Source organism: Bombina bombina, chromosome 3 (genome assembly GCF_027579735.1).
Source record: "Bombina bombina isolate aBomBom1 chromosome 3, aBomBom1.pri, whole genome shotgun sequence".
In the NCBI taxonomy this organism is placed as follows: Eukaryota; Metazoa; Chordata; class Amphibia; order Anura; family Bombinatoridae; genus Bombina; species Bombina bombina.
In genome coordinates, this window is record NC_069501.1 from 154,359,420 (window position 1) to 154,378,349 (window position 18,930).

Genomic DNA, 18,930 nt, shown 5'->3' on the forward strand with positions numbered 1-18,930 from the left:
ATTGAGGCCCCGGACATTATGAGAAATCAATTTTATCTTTGTATTCATAGGTGAATGTATTGGTTTGTGTTTCTTTGTGATGTGGGGTATATGTGAGCAAACAATCAATGAGGTGGATCATCTTACCCCAGTGCTTCTGGTCTATTGTGGTAAACTGCAGCTTGTGGTTCTTTATCTCTAGAGGATCGCTGGGAGGAGGGGAGAGAAAGGTATAGGGTAAATAACAAGATAACAAACATATAACATTTAACCAGTCCCCAACAGAGGGACAATTTAACAGCATCTGAAAACAGTCCTGAAGCCAAGCGAAAACCGCCCGGTCTCGAGTATGGGGGGGACAATTACCAGCCCCCTAAAAAAAATTAAACAATAAAAAAATAAAAAACATTGGTAGAACAAGTGCTAGTGCAAAGCATATCCATCTCAAAGCCAACCAGGGATATCAATGAGATCAATAGTGGTTGGATATAAAGCCTGGGACAGGCAGACCCCTAGTATCATTCCTGCATGATGACCAGTGGAATTTAAGTCAAACTTTCGTGTATCAACAGGGGACCACATCTAGGTCTACTGTCTCTAGGTCCCCTATCGGCCAGAGATGAGAGGGAATCCGGGAAAGAAGAAGAGGACTCACAACACTCCGTCTTGTAGTTAATTTGTTTTTTGCCTCTTGTAACTGACCTTCTGCCAGGTCATTTGGGTGTTAGATCTTATTGAGTCACTCTTCCTTGCTAGTGATGGATCCTGGTCTGGAATAGTCGGGGGGTCCAGGCCTAATATACCACACACCTCTGGGATATCCTCCTGATGTTTAATGTTTATTGTTTTGGAGTACTTAGTGATGCTTAGAACAAAAGGGAACCCCCATCTATAGGGGATTTGTTGTTTGCGAAGTATACTGGTTAGTGGTCTCAGAGAGCCTCTACGTTGCAGGGTACATAAGCTTAAGTCCTGGAAAAATTGAATAACATTTCCCTGAAATTTATAAGTCGGGTTCTTTCTAGAGGTCTGTAGTATCTTTTCTTTGTTGGGAAAGAAGGTCATCCGGACTATTACGTCCCTTGGGGGTATACCATTTTTAGTTTTGGCTTTGAGAGCTCTATGTGCTCTTTCCACATGGAATGTGTAGTCAGGGGGTGAACCTGTTATCAAGTTAAAGAGCTGCGTAACATATGGCAGAATTTCCTTGGGTGTGATATCTTCTGGTATCCCCTTTAATCTTATATTGTTCCTTCTGCTCCTGTTCTCTAAGTCCTCCATTTTGTCTTGCATTTCCTGTAGGAGCTGTTGTTGATTGGAAACTGTTTGTGTTATTTCATCTACATTTTCCACCATTGAGTCCTTCTGGTCTTCCAAAATATCAATTCTATTTCCCATATCTGTGAGGTCAGATTTTATTTTGGCTAAGCTGGATGTTACTGAGGTGTGTATGGAATCTATCTTCCCCCATAATTTTTTAAATTATCCGTTAAGTCTTTCTTAGATACTAGGGAATGTAGATCTGCTTTGGTAATTGGAGATTGGTCTTCAAAGGTTGGTGGTAGAGATTGGTCTGAATCATCTCCTGTCTCTAGGTCTTTGTTAGTTTTGGATATGTGTGAGGTTTTAAAAAAGGATGATACTGTAGAAGGGGTACTTGGGTTTGTTAGTTTCTCACCTTTTCCTCCTCTTCTTGTAGCCATTGTTGCTGTTCAATCAGATCCCAGGGACAGAAGAAATTAGGAAAATTAATTGAGTCAAAAAGATTCCTCTCTCTTCTCCAGCTCAAAGTGTAGTGGAGAAAAAAAAAAGGAAAAATGATGCCAGTGGATTGAGGCAATATTAAGAATTATAGATGTGTGGTTCCAAGGTTCCCTCTCCTGGGAGTAATCAGCGCTGTTCTACCGCTTCTCTCTATATATAATACATGTGGAGGCTGGTGTCCCCCTACTTCAACTGCAGGTACTACATGTCACTGGGGTATGCTGCAGGCTTGGTATCAGTACAGTCTCTGAAAGTGCAACTTAACAAAATGTCAGGCACAGTGGAGAAAAAGTGCCAGATTGCATGTAATGCTCTTCTCCAGTTAGGTGTGGGCTAAGCCCTTTGTTAGAGGTGTAGGTGTTATGCAAAATAATTCAATACAGTTCTACCAACTGAACAGATAGAGACTGCAAATATGTGGTTAGTGAGAGCCTCTATGCACCAATTTATCTGTCTGTAAATCAGTTATTGTTTCTCAGCCTCAGCCCCTTACAGGTCACTCACACTTATTACCCTTTTGTGTAGCTCCGGATAGTAATATTTTATGGAGCATACAGGTGAAACGTTACTGGGGGAGCCTGAAGTTTATAATCTTGTGGGTCCCAGGGGACCAGGCCGGTAGGTTACTTGTCCCAGAAAACAGTCCCAACAGTTCCCAGGGGTTTAAGCGTTATTATTCGCTCTTTAGGGGTTTATAACGCCTGAGTCTGTATCCTCCAAGCCTGTCAGGGCTCCCCAACCTCTAGCGGCACCTAGTTAGGCGTGTGTGAAGTGGAGTTTAGGCCCTGTGTCGCCTAGGTGTTTCAGCCTCCTCCTTATTCACTGGGGTCGTGTGTGTCTAACCTCCTCCGCCACCCTGCTGATATCAGATGGGGATGATCGGACCTTCTATGTCACCCCCGGCCCACTCCGAGGAACGGAGCTTGAAGATGCGGGCGGGGAAGTTCCCAGGCAAGATGGCGGATCTTCGCGCCAAACTCCAGCACAAGCGCGGTCTCTCTCCCTGCAGCCGTATCACACAGAACCCGTCGGGAATCGGGTAAGCCCAGCTCGTTCTGTCGTGAGGCTCTCTGATAGCGGGTAATCCTCCGGTTTTGTGTTGTTGCTTGTTGAACAGCTCCTCTTCTCCACCGCCGGAGCTAGCAGCACCTAAGTTGTGTGGTGTTCCCCCAAACTTCAGGCGTTCTCTCCTAATCTCTCAGGGCTATGTTTCCAGAGCCTATTGGGGTAATCTGGATCCAAATTAGGCACCCCAATACAGCATTAATCCCTCTTTTTTGCCTTAATATTGGAGAGCTCTCACTCTGAGCGTCTGTATCTCTCGGCAGTTAACTCCGTCTCCTCTTAAAGGTCATCTTAAAGGGACATAATACTCATATGCTAAAACACTTGAAACTGATGCAGTATAGCTGTAAAACGCTGGCAGGAAAATATCACCTGAGCATCTCTATGTAAAAATGGAAGCTATTTTACCTCACAATTTAAGTTTTGTGTAAAAAAAAATATACTTCAGCTGTTGCTCAGCTGCAGGTAAAAAAAATGAAGAAATGAACAGCAGCCAATCAGCATCAGTAGTGCTAAGTTCTTTTAGTGTGATCTCATGAGATTTCACTTAACTCTCATGAGATTTCATACAAATGGAAAAACAAACTGCGCTAAATTTCCCGATGTCTAATATAACCAAATATAAATAAAATGGCCACACTCTTTCAACAATCTATGTTATATAAATCACATGTAAATTTCATAGTAAACTTCCTTAAACTGAATAGGGAAATAAGATGAGTATAAGATGGTATCATAGCCCTTTAATGCTACAATAAACAAAGACATTTAGACAATTGGGTGCTCCCAACTGTGCCAGCATGATTGTTCCCCTGTGTGCAAAGCAAAGTCTATGAAGACATGGTTTAACAAATTTGGTGTGGAGGAACTTAAGTGGCCTACACAGAGCCCTGACCTCAACCCCAATTGAACAACTTTGGGATGAACTGGAATGCCGATTGCAAGCCAGACTTTCTAGTCCAACATCAGTGCCTGAATTTACATATGCTCTTTTGGCTAAATAGGGAAAAAATTCTCACAGACACATTCCAAAATCTTATAGAAAGCCTTCCCAGAAGAGTGTCAGCTCATATACGCTTAATGATAAAACACCCTTTACTAGCTTCATTAGGCCAAAAACACATTCGCCTAGATTACGAGTTTTGCTGTAAGGTGAAAAAGCAGCGTTAACAGGTCCTAACGCTGCTTTTTTACACCCGCTGGTATTACGAGTCTTGCAGGTTTAGGGGCACTGCACACTTTTTTAGCCTTACCGCAAACCGACTTACGTAAAGTTCGTAAACCCTTTTTTCTATGGGAATTCCAAAACGCCAGTATTACGAGTTTGTCCTGGGAGGCCAAAAAGTGAGCTGTACACCCTCTACCTCTAAGATTCGTAACGCATTTTAAAGTCAGTAGTTATGAGTTTTACACTACAACGTTGTAGCATAAAAATCATAATTAAAGTGCTAAAAAGTACACTAACACCCATAAACTACCTATTAACCCCTAAACCGAGGCACTCCCGCATCGCAAAAACTATAATAAAATGTTTAACCCCTAATCTGCCGCTCTGGACATCGCTGCCACTTGAATAAACATATTAACCCCTAAACCGCCACACTCCCGCCACACAAACACTTGTTAAATATTATTAACCCCTAATCTGCCGCCCCTAACATCGCCCCCACTTACATTATACTTATTAACCCCTAATCTGCTGCCCCAACAATGCTGCCACCTACCTACATTTATTAACCCCTAATCTGCTATCCCCAACGTCGCCGCCACTATTCTAAATTTATTAACCCTTTAAACCTAAGTCTAACCCTAACCCTAACACCCCCTAACTTAAATATAATTTAAATAAATCTAAATAAAATTACTATCATTAACTAAATTATTCCTATTTAAAACTAAATACTTACCTATAAAATAAACCCTAAGCTCGCTACAATATAACTAATAGTTACATTGTAGCTAGCTTAGGGTTTATTTTTATATTACAAGTTTGTATTTATTTTAACTAGGTAGATTAGTTAGTAAATAGTTATTAACTATTTACTAACTACCTAGCTAAAATAAGTACAAATTGACCTGTACAATAAAAACTAGCCTATGTTACAATAACACCTAACACTACACTACAATTAAATCAATTCCCTACATTAAATACAATTAAATAAATTAAATTAGCTAAATCACAAAAAAAACTAAATTACAGAAAATAAAAAAACAAATTACAAGATCTTTAAACTAATTACACCTAATCTAATAACCCAATCAAAATAAAAAGCCCCCCCAAAATAAAAATAAAAAACCTAGCCTAAACTAAACTATCAATAGCCCTTAAAAGGGCCTTTTGCGGGGCATTGCCCCAAAGAAATCAGCTCTTTGAACTGTAAAAAAATACAAACAACCCCCCCCAACAGTAAAACCCACCACCCACACAACCAACCCCCCAAATAAAAGCCTAACTAAAAAAAAAATAAGCTCCCCATTGCCCTGAAAAGGGCATTTGGATGGGCATTGCTCTTAAAAGGGCATTTAGCTCTATTGCTGCCCAAATCCCTAACCTAAAAAATAAACCCACCCAATACACCCTTAAAAAATCCTAACACTAACCCCCGAAGATTCACTTACCGGGAGAAGTCTTCATCCAAGCGGCAAGATGTCCTCAACGAAGCTGGCAGAAGTGGTCCTCCAGATGGGCAGAAGTCTTCATCCAGACGGCATCTTCTATCTACATCCTTCCAAAGCGAAACGGCTCCATCTTTAAGACATCCAACGCGGAGCATCTTCTTCAAATGACGGCTTCTTCGGAATGAATGTACCTTTAAGTGAAATCATCCAAGATGGTGTTCCTTAGATTCTGATTGGCTGATAGAATTCTATCAGCCAATCCGAATTAAGGTAGAAAAAATCATTTTGGCTGATGCAATCAGCCAATAGGATTGAACTTCAATCCTATTGGCTGATCCAATCAGCCAATAGGATTGAGCTTGCATTCTATTGGATGATTGGAAAAGCCAATAGGATTTTTTCTACCTTAAAGGGACATGCCACCCACATTTTTTCTTTTATGATTTAGAAAGAGAATGCAATTTTAAACATCTTTCTAATTTACTTATATTATCTAATCTTGGATGACGTCACTTAAAGAGATATTCATTCCGAATAAGTCGTCTATTGAAGAGGATGCTCCGTGTCGGAATGATGAAGATATAAGATGCTGTCTGGATGAAGACTTCTGCCTGTCTGGAGGACCACTTCTGCCCGTCTGGAGGACCACTTCTGACGGCTTCGTTGAGGACATCTTGCCGCTTGGATGAAGACTTCTCCCGGTAAGTGAATCTTCGGGGTTTAGTGTTAGGATTTTTTAAGGGTGTATTGGGTGGGTTTTATTTTTAGGTTAGGGCTTTGGGCAGCAATAGAGCTAAATGCCCTTTTCAGGGCAAAGCCCATCCAAATGCCCTTTTCAGGGCAATGGGGAGCTTAGGTTTTTTTAGTTAGGATTTTATTTGGGGGTGTTGGTTGTGTGGTTGGTTGGTTTTACTTTTGGGGGGGTTGTTTGTATTTTTTTTTACAGGTAAAAGAGCTGATTTCTCTGGGGCAATCCCCTGCAAAAGGCCCTTTTAAGGGCTCTTGGTAGTTTAGTTTAGGCTAGGTTTTTTTATTTTGGGGGGGCTTTTTATTTTGATAGGGGTATTAGATTAGGTGTAATTAGTTTAAAGATCTTGTAATTTGTTTTTTATTTTATGTAATTTAGTCGTTTTATTTGTTATTTTTGCTAATTTAATTTAATGTATTTAATTTAGGTAAGTGATTTAATTGTAGTGTAGTGTTAGGTGTTAGTGTAACTTAGGTTAGGTTTTTTTTTTAAAGGTCAATTTGTATTTATTTTAGCTAGGTAGTTATTAAATAGTTTATAACTATTTAGTAACTATTCTACCCAGTTAAAATAAATACAAACTTGCCTGTAAAATAAAAATAAACCCTAAGCTAGATACAATGTAATTATTAGTTATATTGTAGCTAGTTTAGGGTTTATTTTACAGGTAAGTATTTAGTTTTAAATAGGAATAATTTAGTTAATGATAGTAATTTTATTTAGATTTATTTAAATTATATTTAAGTTAGGGGGTGTTAGGGTTAGGGTTAGACAGGTTTAGGGGTTAATAAATTTAGAATAGTGGCGGCGACATTGGGGGCGGCAGATTAGGGGTTAATAAATGTAGGTAGGTTGCGGCGACATTGGGGGATGGAGATTAGGGGTTAATAAATATTATGTAGGTGTCGGCGATGTTGGGGGCAGCAGATTAGGGGTTAATAAATATAATGTAGGTGGCGGCGATTTCCGGAGCAGCAGATTAGGGGTTAATAAATATAATGTAGGTGGCGGCGATGTTGGGGTGGCAGATTAGGGGTTAATAAGTGTAAGATTAGGGGTGTTTATACTCAGGGTTCATGTTAGAGTTTTAGGTATAAACATAAAATGTAATTCCCCATAGTAATCAATAGGGCTGCGTTACTGAGTTTTACACTGCTTTTTGGCAGGTGTTTTTCTCAGCCGGCTCTCCCCATTGATGTCTATGGGGAAATCGTGCACGAGCACGTTCGACCAGCTCACCGCTGACTTAAGCAGTATTGGAGTGCAGTATGGAGCACAATTTTGCTCTACGCTCACTTCTCTCCTTTTAATGCCGGGTTTGTAAAAATCTGTAATACCAGCGCTGCAGGTAAGTGAGTGGTGAGAAAAAACTGCACGTTAGCACCGTACACCTCATAACGCAAGACTCGTAATCTAGCCGATTGCTAAGCATTTTTATTATATTTGTTGAGCAAGTTTTTCTTATATATGCCTACTTTTATTCAGTCATTTTAATTAATCCTGTTGGAAGTAAACATGAAGCTGTTGCAGATTGCCATAGACACCATTGGTTTGGTGTTTTGCCTCAAGTGACTACAATATCCCCGTGTGGTGTTTCCACTGGGTTGGCTTTACACAGAGTACAGAGTACAATTACATCTTTACAATTAGACATAATATAATTTTAAAGCCATAAAATATAATATATTAGTAAAATACTTCATTGTTTCTTTTAACTTACACACACATACATTTGTTATGCTCATTTATAATCAAGATTTATAAAAGGCTTATTGTTTGAATGAGGGGCAGAATGCTATTGTGTAAAATTTTGGATTAATCTATCACTTTTGTAAATATAAAGTATCACTAATTATGCTGCACATAATGCCATCACATTGGAAATTAATTGATGTTTATTATATGTATATTGACACAAACCAGTTATTTTAAATATAACTGCTAACAAAAATATAAAAGAAAACCAGTCAATAATAGTCTCAAGCTCATAATGAAGTAGAACTTCAGAAATCAACTAACCTTGTTCTGCTATGCGCTGTTATATCACCAGATACTGTAGCAAACTGTACTTGAACACAACACTACACCTTACCTTGATCTAGCAAGGACAAATCACCAATGTAATTGATAAGCTTTTAAACAGACGTGTGATCTTCAGTCAATGAATAAGTGCCTTAGAGCACAAAACTCATTTGGTGGTCACCTTGCTCTGTTTTGTATTTGCCACTTCACCTCATTATTCAATCTTTCATTCAGTAAGGATATTATCTACTTATACTCTAATGTTCCTGTTCCATTAATATAAAAATGTCTTTATTGTATTTTCTATTCAATGAGGCAAATAGACAAGCCTGAGTACACCAGTAGTTATTTACTGTAGGCACTGGAATAATGCATTGCACCATCCATTAACACTCAAGTAAGAAACCTGTTATTTCATGTTATATTATACTTTGCTTAAAAAATTGGAAATTTTTGTCAATAATTTGAGACCCATTTTTAGGCAACAGTGTAAAGCTAAGTCCAGTTATGATTTAAAGTAGGTGGCCAAAAAAAAAAACAACAAAAAAACCCAAAACAAAACACCTTCATCCAACATTACTTCATGGGCTCATTTGGGCTCTACCACGTTTTGAAAACATTATTAGTTTGTTAATGGAAAATTGTTAACCTCTTATTTTCTACTGAGAAGATCTTCTGGGCAGCAGATTAAAAGCTGAACAGCAGCTTAAACTTAAAGGGATACTAAACCCACATTTTTTTCTTTCATTATTCAGATAGAGCATGCAATTTTAAGCAACTTTCTAATTTACTCCTATTATTAGTTTTTCTTTATTCTCTTGCTATCTTTATTTGAAAAAGAAGGCATCTACGCTAAATAGCCAGCCAATTTTTGGTTCAGACCCTGGACATCACTTGTTTATTGGTGCTTTCCAATCAGCAAGGACAACCCAGGTTGTAAACCAAAAATGGGCTGGCTTCTAAACTTACATTCATGCTTTTAAAATAAAGATAGCAAGAGAATGAAGAAAAATTGATAATAGGAGTAAATTAGAAAGTTGCTTAAAATTGCATGCTCTATCTGAATCATGAAAGAAAAAAATTGGGCTCAGTATCCCGTTAAATAAAGTTTAAAATAGTAGCTAGTGTAAGTGCTGCAAGCCAGTAGAAGCCCAAAGATCTTTTTTATAGTATTTTATTTTTATGGGATCAGGATTGACCAATAAGCTTACATTATTGTTGCCTGACACAAGAATCAATCAACTAAAAGTGAAATTGTATATATAGATAGATAGATAAATAGATAGAGCTATACATATACATACATACATACAAGTATACCTCAATCCTGCAGCGGGTTAGAGACCGGAACCCCACTGTAAAGTGAAAACGGTTTTAAAAACATGAACACAGGAACTAATATATTTTTTTTTTTACTGCACCATCATTTGTTCCTTTGTTTATTCTTTATAGGGGCAACTTGTTTTTTGTTTTGAAAAGAATGCAAATAATATAGCAAATGAGTTATTCTTTTTATTGATCTAAATCCCAGTGCACATGTCTAATTAATTGTTACACTATTCCAGCACACTGAATATACATACAAAGTCGGATTCATAAGCATTGTCAACAGTACAGTTCAAAGCCAGTAGAGGCAGAATCAGAACCTAAACAATAGTAAGGGACAAGCCAAAGGTCAGGTAACAGCCAGGCAGAGGAGGTCCACAATTCAGTGTTTATAATCTATTACTCAGACAAGACAGAAACCAGCAACAAGTTATCACACCCAGGATAGACGTTTCACAAACAGGTGTCTACAATAACCAATCACGTAATAAATAGGCGCCAAATGGTATTAAAAACATACACATGAAAAAGACATGTAGTAGCAATAAAATGATGATGACTGTGACTGTGGCTGTGAACAATGATGTGACAGTCACAATAAATGGTGCAACATGTGTTTATGACCAGATTTTAGTAATAAAACTGAAAGAACAGTCAGTAGTTGAAGAGCAGGGGAAGAATGCTCATTGATGGGTGTAATGCTCGTGGGATATTTCCCTATCAGACCAAACTTGGCCAGTAGTCTTCTTATGCCGGCATCAAGTGGAAGGATAAGGAAATATCCCAGATTAAGAGAACAGGTAAGTAAATTAGGTAAGCAGTACTCACAGTAGAGAGGGCAATCCTTCACGGCACTACAGAAGATAACTGGAGAGTAGTCAGACAAGCAGAGTTCGGCAACAATAAGGCAATCCAGAATACCAGCAGTACAGGAGTTAAACAGTAGAGAGGTCTGTGACAGGCAGAGTTCAGCAACAATTAGGCAGACAGCAGTTCAGGGGTTAATCAGAAGAGTAGTCTTGAGACAGGCAGAGTTCAGCAACAATAAGGCAATCAGCAGTGCAGGGGTTAATCAGAAAAATAATCACCCAGGAGCACAAACAGTAACACCTATACTTAGGTGATGTAAGTAAGGAACAGAGGTTCTTACATAACCACAGGTTTGCACCAATGAACAGTTCAAGAAAGTTCAGATTGGATGACGTTGTGGCAAGTACGCCCAGAGCACCGCCACATCCATGGCAATGGCCATGGCAATCAGAAACAGCCATCTGCTTTCGTGGCAACGGCCACAAGGAATGGAGCGGCATGACAATAGGAGGCTACTGCTTGACCAGTCTAGGGCATAACTAAAGAAACCCTAGGCCCCACTGTAAAATGTAAAAAAATTGAGCTCCTCCTTTACACTCTTCCCTTTTATTTTTCACCCATATAAAAGAGTAGTCTTTTGATCTCTTGCACTTGACTGCTTCATTTGGGGGGACAACAAAGGTTAATTTTTAAATCTCTATTAAACCTCTCTGCGTCTGCTGTATAATAGAAAGAAGAGACAGATATAGATGTCTAATGCTGTTCCCTAGAGCTTTGGGAGGGATAACAACTACATTCCTTGCATCCTAATCGATAAGCCTATAGTAACTAGAAGTCATTAGTGGTTAATGGTTGTGGTTGAGAGGTCAGCACTAGTCTAGTGATAGGAGGTTAGAGTAGAAGCAGTCGGTAGTGAATTATAACTATTCATGTAGTATTTATGGTAAGCACTGACCCAAACAGTGAAAAGATTAGGATTTCACAATTTATTGATGGGAGTTGGAGATTGTACCAGTAAAATAAGAGAGTCTAGTTTTAGGAAATTAAGTGACGTAATTGTTGCTCCCGTAAAAAATATACCAGTACTGAATAATACTACACCAATATCCTAGTTGGTTGCATTTATTATTTCAACGGGTCAGTCCTTATGAGTTTATGACCCAAATGAGTGATATTCACTGCTTGTGGCACAGTTATGACTACTGATTCTGACTCACCAATTTCCCGAACCGATTATTTTCACTCTGATGGGAGGCATGGTAGTGTGTACGGGAGGTAGCTTGGATATTCCTGGTCTTATTTGCTCCTGTTCTGCCCTGTGTGCTTTGGTGCCACGGTTATGATGAACTCTTTCCTGGTCCTGGTTTGCTTCTGTTACTAACTCTCTTTGTGTCCTGGTTCAGTCTTTTGTTCCCTTTTCTTCCACGATTATTACCTTATTATTATCCTTATAGCTCTGGCTCTGCCCTGTTCTGTCACTGCTGCTGTCAGTGTTTTGTCAGATGACACCTTAATTTCTCTCACCGCAGCACATTTTTGGATAGGATGAATAAAGCTATTTGGGCATGTCACTGAGTGTTGTTTCCGGGGACCTACACAGTATGAAGGGGCATTCGGGGACCTGAACAGTATAGCATTTCATGTTAATACTGCCCATGTCAGCTATGCTAGCCAATTACAATCAGAAAGTAAAAAAACGCTTTTGCATTTTTGTAATGCCGGCACTGGCTGGGACAGAATGAACAATCCTGTGGGACACTGGGACAGCGCCTCTAAACAGGGACAATCCCAGTCAAACTGGGACATCTGGTAAGCCTGCTCTGACAAGGTATGCTGCATTTATTTTTTTATATTAATGCACATTGTGTTTCATATGTTTGTTATCATACATACACACACACACATATATATATATATATATATATATATATATATATATATATATATATATATATATATATATATATATATATATATATAAAATCGGTTATTTGCAGAGCGCCAACAGATTCTGCAGTGCGATATATATATAAATCTTTGCTGGCAAGATAAGAAGTTATATAAACTTGCACAGGGCAAATTTATGTTGGAAGCTGCTTGGGCTTTGAAATGTATTAGCTTATATGCTGGCTTGTTTTTGTTTTTATCATAAAGCATCAGCCTAAGCTCACCTGTTCTCTTTGTTTAAACTTCTGGTGGCAAATTTGTTATGATAAACCATGCATTAGATATTGACAAATATAAGGAATGTAGTGTATATGTTGCACAAATTTTGTACCTGAGAATGCTTTTAAATTAATTAAAATGTTTCAGATGCCTTGGCCTCTATTTAACAAGCTCCGTAAGGAGCTTGAGGCCCCGTGTTTCTGGCGAGCCTTCAGGCTCGCCAGAAACAGCAGTTATGAAGCAGCGGTCACAAAGACCGCTGCTCCATAACCTGTCCGCCTGCTCTGAGCAGGCGGACACACATCGCCACAATACAACCCGATCGAGTACAAGCTTGTATGTGTGTGTAAGTGCGCATGCGTGTGTGTGTGTATATGTATGTTTGTGTGTGTATATATGTATACGTGTGTGTGTATGTTTATATATGTATGCTTGTGTGTGTATATATATATATATATGTTTATATATGTATGCTTGCGTTTGTGTGTGTGTGTGTATATATATATATATATATGTTTATATATGTATGCTTGTGTTTGTGTGTGTGTGTGTGTGTATATATATATATATACAGGGAGTGCAGAATTATTAGGCAAGTTGTATTTTTGAGGATTAATTTTATTATTGAACAACAACCATGTTCTCAATGAACCCAAAAAACTCATTAATATCAAAGCTGAATAGTTTTGGAAGTAGTTTTTAGTTTGTTTTTAGTTATAGCTATTTTAGGGGGATATCTGTGTGTGCAGGTGACTATTACTGTGCATAATTATTAGGCAACTTAACAAAAAACAAATATATACCCATTTCAATTATTTATTTTTACCAGTGAAACCAATATAACATCTCAACATTCACAAATATACATTTCTGACATTCAAAAACAAAACAAAAACAAATCAGTGACCAATATAGCCACCTTTCTTTGCAAGGACACTCAAAAGCCTGCCATCCATGGATTCTGTCAGTGTTTTGATCTGTTCACCATCAACATTGCGTGCAGCAGCAACCACAGCCTCCCAGACACTGTTCAGAGAGGTGTACTGTTTTCCCTCCTTGTAAATCTCACATTTGATGATGGACCGCAGGTTCTCAATGGGGTTCAGATCAGGTGAACAAGGAGGCCATGTCATTAGATTTTCTTCTTTTATACCCTTTCTTGCCAGCCACGCTGTGGAGTACTTGGACGCGTGTGATGGAGCATTGTCCTGCATGAAAATCATGTTTTTCTTGAAGGATGCAGACTTCTTCCTGTACCACTGCTTGAAGAAGGTGTCTTTCAGAAACTGGCAGTAGGACTGGGAGTTGAGCTTGACTCCATCCTCAACCCGAAAAGGCCCCACAAGCTCATCTTTGATGATACCAGCCCAAACCAGTACTCCACCTCCACCTTGCTGGCGTCTGAGTCGGACTGGAGCTCTCTGCCCTTTACCAATCCAGCCACGGGCCCATCCATCTGGCCCATCAAGACTCACTCTCATTTCATCAGTCCATAAAACTTTAGAAAAATCAGTCTTGAGATATTTCTTGGCCCAGTCTTGACGTTTCAGCTTATGTGTCTTGTTCAGTGGTGGTCGTCTTTCAGCCTTTCTTACCTTGGCCATGTCTCTGAGTATTGCACACCTTGTGCTTTTGGGCACTCCAGTGATGTTGCAGCTCTGAAATATGGCCAAACTGGTGGCAAGTGGCATCTTGGCAGCTGCACGCTTGACTTTTCTCAGTTCATGGGCAGTTATTTTGTGCCTTAGTTTTTCCACACGCTTCTTGCGACCCTGTTGACTATTTTGAATGAAACGCTTGATTGTTCGATGATCACGCTTCAGAAGCTTTGCAATTTTAGTGCTGCATCCCTCTGCAAGATATCTCACTATTTTTGACTTTTCTGAGCCTGTCAAGTCCTTCTTTTGACCCATTTTGCCAAAGGAAAGGAAGTTGCCTAATAATTATGCACACCTGATATAGGGTGTTGATGTCATTAGACCACACCCCTTCGCATTACAGAGATGCACATCACCTAATATGCTTAATTGGTAGTAGGCTTTCGAGCCTATACAGCTTGGAGTAAGACAACATGCATAAAGAGGATGATGTGGTCAAAATACTCATTTGCCTAATAATTCTGCACTCCCTGTACTATGTGTGCTTCCAGCATGGAGCCAGGCAGAGACCCCACCTCCTGAGTTGCATTAAAGATGTCCTGTAAGTGAGGGGCCAATGTGTGGGCGAATTTTTTATAGTATTTGGAGTTTAGTCCATCTGGACTGGGGATTTTACCTGATGGTAGATTATTTATAGTTTGTAAGATTTCAGTTATAGTGAAAGGCTCGTCTAGTGAGGCCCTATCCTCCTCCGAAAGAGATGGTAACTCCACTCCAGCCAAGTAATCCCGTATCTGGGATTTATCTTCTCTACCATTCTGTGGTCCCGCTGAGCTAGTACTGTTTGTTGTATGTTATAGAGTAGCTTGTAGTATTCCTTGAATGTGTTTGCTATGCCTTTCGCATCATCTTTGATCTCATATATATATACGTTTTAAGTTTTTTGCGCGCTAGAGCCCTAGCTAATAGTTTGCCTGCTTTGTCGCCCATAGAATGTTTGATTCAGGAAGAGTGCCCTTTTTTGTTGTTCTACATTTAGATGAGTTGATAAATCTGTCTTAGCCTGTGTCAGGTCAGTCAGGAGAGAGGTGTCAGTGGGGTTGTTTTTGTGTTGAAGTTCTAAATGAGTTATTTTATTTAGTAGGGAGTGGAGTTTTTCTCTTTTAAGTCTATTCTGTCTGGCCCTGATCTTTATCAGTTCCCCTCGGATAACGCATTTGTGCGCTTCCCATATGGTAGTTAAGGGAAGAGTGTCTGTTTTGTTCAGTTGGAAATATTCCTGGAGTGATTTGGTGAGGTCTGCGGTCATGACAGGGTCGTCTAGCAGTGTGTCATTGAGTTTCCACACTTGGGCTGAAATCGGGGAGTCTGGCCAGTGAATCGTGCAAGAGACGGGGGCATGGTCTGACCATGTGATGTTCCTTATGGTGCAGTCTGATATAGTGGTGAGACCCAGTGTGTCCGAGTAAATGTAATCTATTCTGGAGTATTTATTGTGGGGATGAGAGTAAAAGGTAAAGTCTTTAGTTTGTGGGTGTGTAATTCGCCACACATCGTGGACCACCACCTCTTTCAGATATTGTGTAATCAATTTTAGTGTCTTGGGAGATATGCTGGAGGAGCCATCAGAAGTATCTATACTTGGATCTATGGGGATATTAAAGTCTCCTCCGATATAGAGTGCTCCTTTTTGAATTTCATGATTTTTTTGCGTCATCCGTTTAAGGAAGTGGCCTTGTGCTGTGTTGGGAAAGTAGAGGTTTATTAATGTTACTGGTCTGTTGTATAGGAGGCCTACTATCATGATATAGCGGCCGTCAGGGTCTTTTTCAATTTTCGTGGGGTTGAAGGGGATTTTCTTGTGGATCAGAATACCCACCCCTCCCTTTTTATTTGGCCCTGATGCAAAGTATGCTTGGGTATAGTGTTTATGGAACCATTTAGGTTCGTGGCCTTTTTTAAAGTGGGTTTCTTGTAAGAGAATTATATCTCCTTTCATTCTTTGGAGGTCAGTGAGCACTATTGCTCTTTTGTTTGGGCTGTTCAAGCCATTTACGTTGACTGTGATCAGTTCTATACCCTGGGGCAGTGACTGTTTTTTATCAGCTGGCATTTCGGTGGGTGATGTTAACTGGACAAGACCAGGGTGCAGATGGTGTTAGGGGAAGGGGGTAGATAGAGCAGGAGGTACAAAAGAATATCTCTGGGCCTATAGTGTAGGACCCGGGGTTGGGTAAGATGGGGATGTGAGTGAGCCTGCCCCCACCCTCGGCGGCCAAACCTGCAAAGGAAAAGGTCCGTGTAGGACAGTAAAATAACAGAGGCAATCAAGTTAAACAGCTCAAGAATGAGAAATACAAAAAGAAAACAAACAACAACAAAAAAACAGTTAAACAGTAACTGTAAACTTTCTAGGGGAAGAGGCCCTAGTTCCTTGCCTATGAGTTTAGTGTTTATGTGAAATTATAGGTTAAGTGAGTGAGTGTGCATTTAAGGTCAGCCGTAGTGCTGTGTGCGAAGTGAGCATGGTGGTGAATGTTGTGTGTGGGCGTTGCGGCTGGTCTAAGTGTGAGTGGAGTCTCTTTCTGTTCTTTAGTCCTATCTCTGTGGGTGTTAAGTATTTGGAATGTGATTACATTATTAGTAGGTGTAGGAGCATTGTACAAGCATCACAACATGATTAACAGGGAACCATTGGTTCAACTTATCTTAACACAAAGTAGGTGATGGTATTGCCAAGGACTCCTAAGGGCTGTGGATCTTACTTAGTCCGAAATAGTCTCTAGGTGAAGAGTTCATATTTCTTCAGATCAGATTGCGATGAAGGACCAGCACAGTTCTACCCAGTTGGTTTAATGGGGTAGTCCCTTCTTTCTGTGGTTATTGTGCTCCAGTTACATTGTGTCGTCCGCAGCTGATTCCTCCGCAGTGGCGGGTGGATTCTGCAGGTACTTCAACGTCGGAGGAAGCTTGATTGACAGATTGAGGGAGTTGTTAAAAGAGGGTAGGTCTTCCACTGAGCGGAAGACTGTGGTGGTATTGTTTTTTGTGGCAACTATGCATGTGGGGAATCCCCACCTATAAGGGATACCTTTTTCCCTCAGGACTGTTGTGATAAATTTCAGCTCCTTTCTTTTTTGTAGAGTAGCCGGGCATATATCCGAGTATATTTGAATTTCTATCCCCGCATGTGTGAGGGGCGATGTATTCCTTGCCCCCTTGAGTATTTCTTCTTTATCTCTGAATGAGAGATGCGGTGCTTTCACTGGTGGTCTTGGTCGCAGGGCACAGTAGGCTTGGTCAATAGGGACCTCCGGTGCAGATGGCGTGTTTTTCGCTGTCCGAAAGAGGCTTTGTAGATGCCCCTGCAGAGCGTCAGGGGGGATTGATTCAGGAATCCCTAGGATCCGCAGGTTGTTCCTGCGGCTCCTGTTTTCCAAATCTTCCATTATCTCCATTAGGTTATGTAACATATCTGCATGTATTTGAGTGTTATCAGATTGAGATCGTAGTTCTGACTGCTGACTTTCCTGTATTTTTTCTATGGTGATTACTTTGTGTTCTAGAACTGAAATGTCTCTCTTGAATTCAGTGAACATGTCCTTCACTTCTTGCATAGCCTCCCTTATATCTTCTCTAGAGGAGAAATATTTAAGGTCACTTTTAGTGACCTGTTGAGAGGTGTCTGGGTAGCCTATGGTAGTTTGAGTTTCTGTTTCATGTCTGTGTTTAATAACTGACTCGCATATAGGCTTTGGGACAGTTTCAGCTGATTTTAAGTAGTTGCTCATGCAGAGGCGTAACTAGAAACCACAGGGCCCAGGTGCAAGAATCTAAGAAGGGCCCCCCTACCCCCCCCCCCCAAAAAAAAAAAGGTGAATTTCATACATTTTTTTTTTTTTTTTTTTTTTTACATTTAACACAGAATAAAAAATGTTAATCAGATTACATGTCTGCAAAAGGAGGTACCATGTGCCCACAGTCTGTGAGTTAGTCTGACCTCTATTACTGTATATAGTGACACTGTTTAACCCACCAGTACTGTATAAAGTGAGTTAGTGACGTCTGTAATCTGCCGGTGAGATGGCTGGCCTGACTCTACCTGCTCCAGTACTTTATAAGGTGACCACAGTAGTGACATGGTCCAGCCCCTCCCCGTACTGTATATTAGGGTTGCCACCCGTCCCTTAAAATACAGAACACTTATAAGTTACACATGCTACAGGGTGTGCAGGGAGGAATATGAATAGTGCTGTCCAGAAACACAATACATGTTCCTCCCTGCACACCCTGCAGCATGTGTAACTCATAAGTGTCCAGGAAAACATGGCTGAGGTGGCAACCCTAAATGTATATAGTGGTACTGTATAGTGACACTGTTTACCCCCCCATGCTGTAGTAACAAGGTCTGTAATTTGCTGGTTGCACAAACATACACACTCATACACACATGCATAAATACACACACAGTCACATACACACATATAAACAGCAATGGGTAAAACAGAAACACTAACCCCTGTAGTCAGAGACACTAGTAAAGCATCATGTCACAGTCACTCACATGATATCAGTGCAGGCAGTGGCAGGTCAACGTTTTTTATGGGGGGGGAACTATTTTTTTTTTAAAGCTGGGCCCCCACCCTCAGGGGCCCAGTCGCAGTTGAAACCTCTGCATCCCCTGTAGTTTTGCCCCTGGTTCCACCCCTGCTTGAATTGGTGTAATTTTATTATACCAGGATGTTTATAAGTAGGGAGATCAGCAGGGGATTCTGTGGGGTAGTTGGATAGAAAACTTTTTTTCTTTGTTTTGTACCAAACTACATTTTG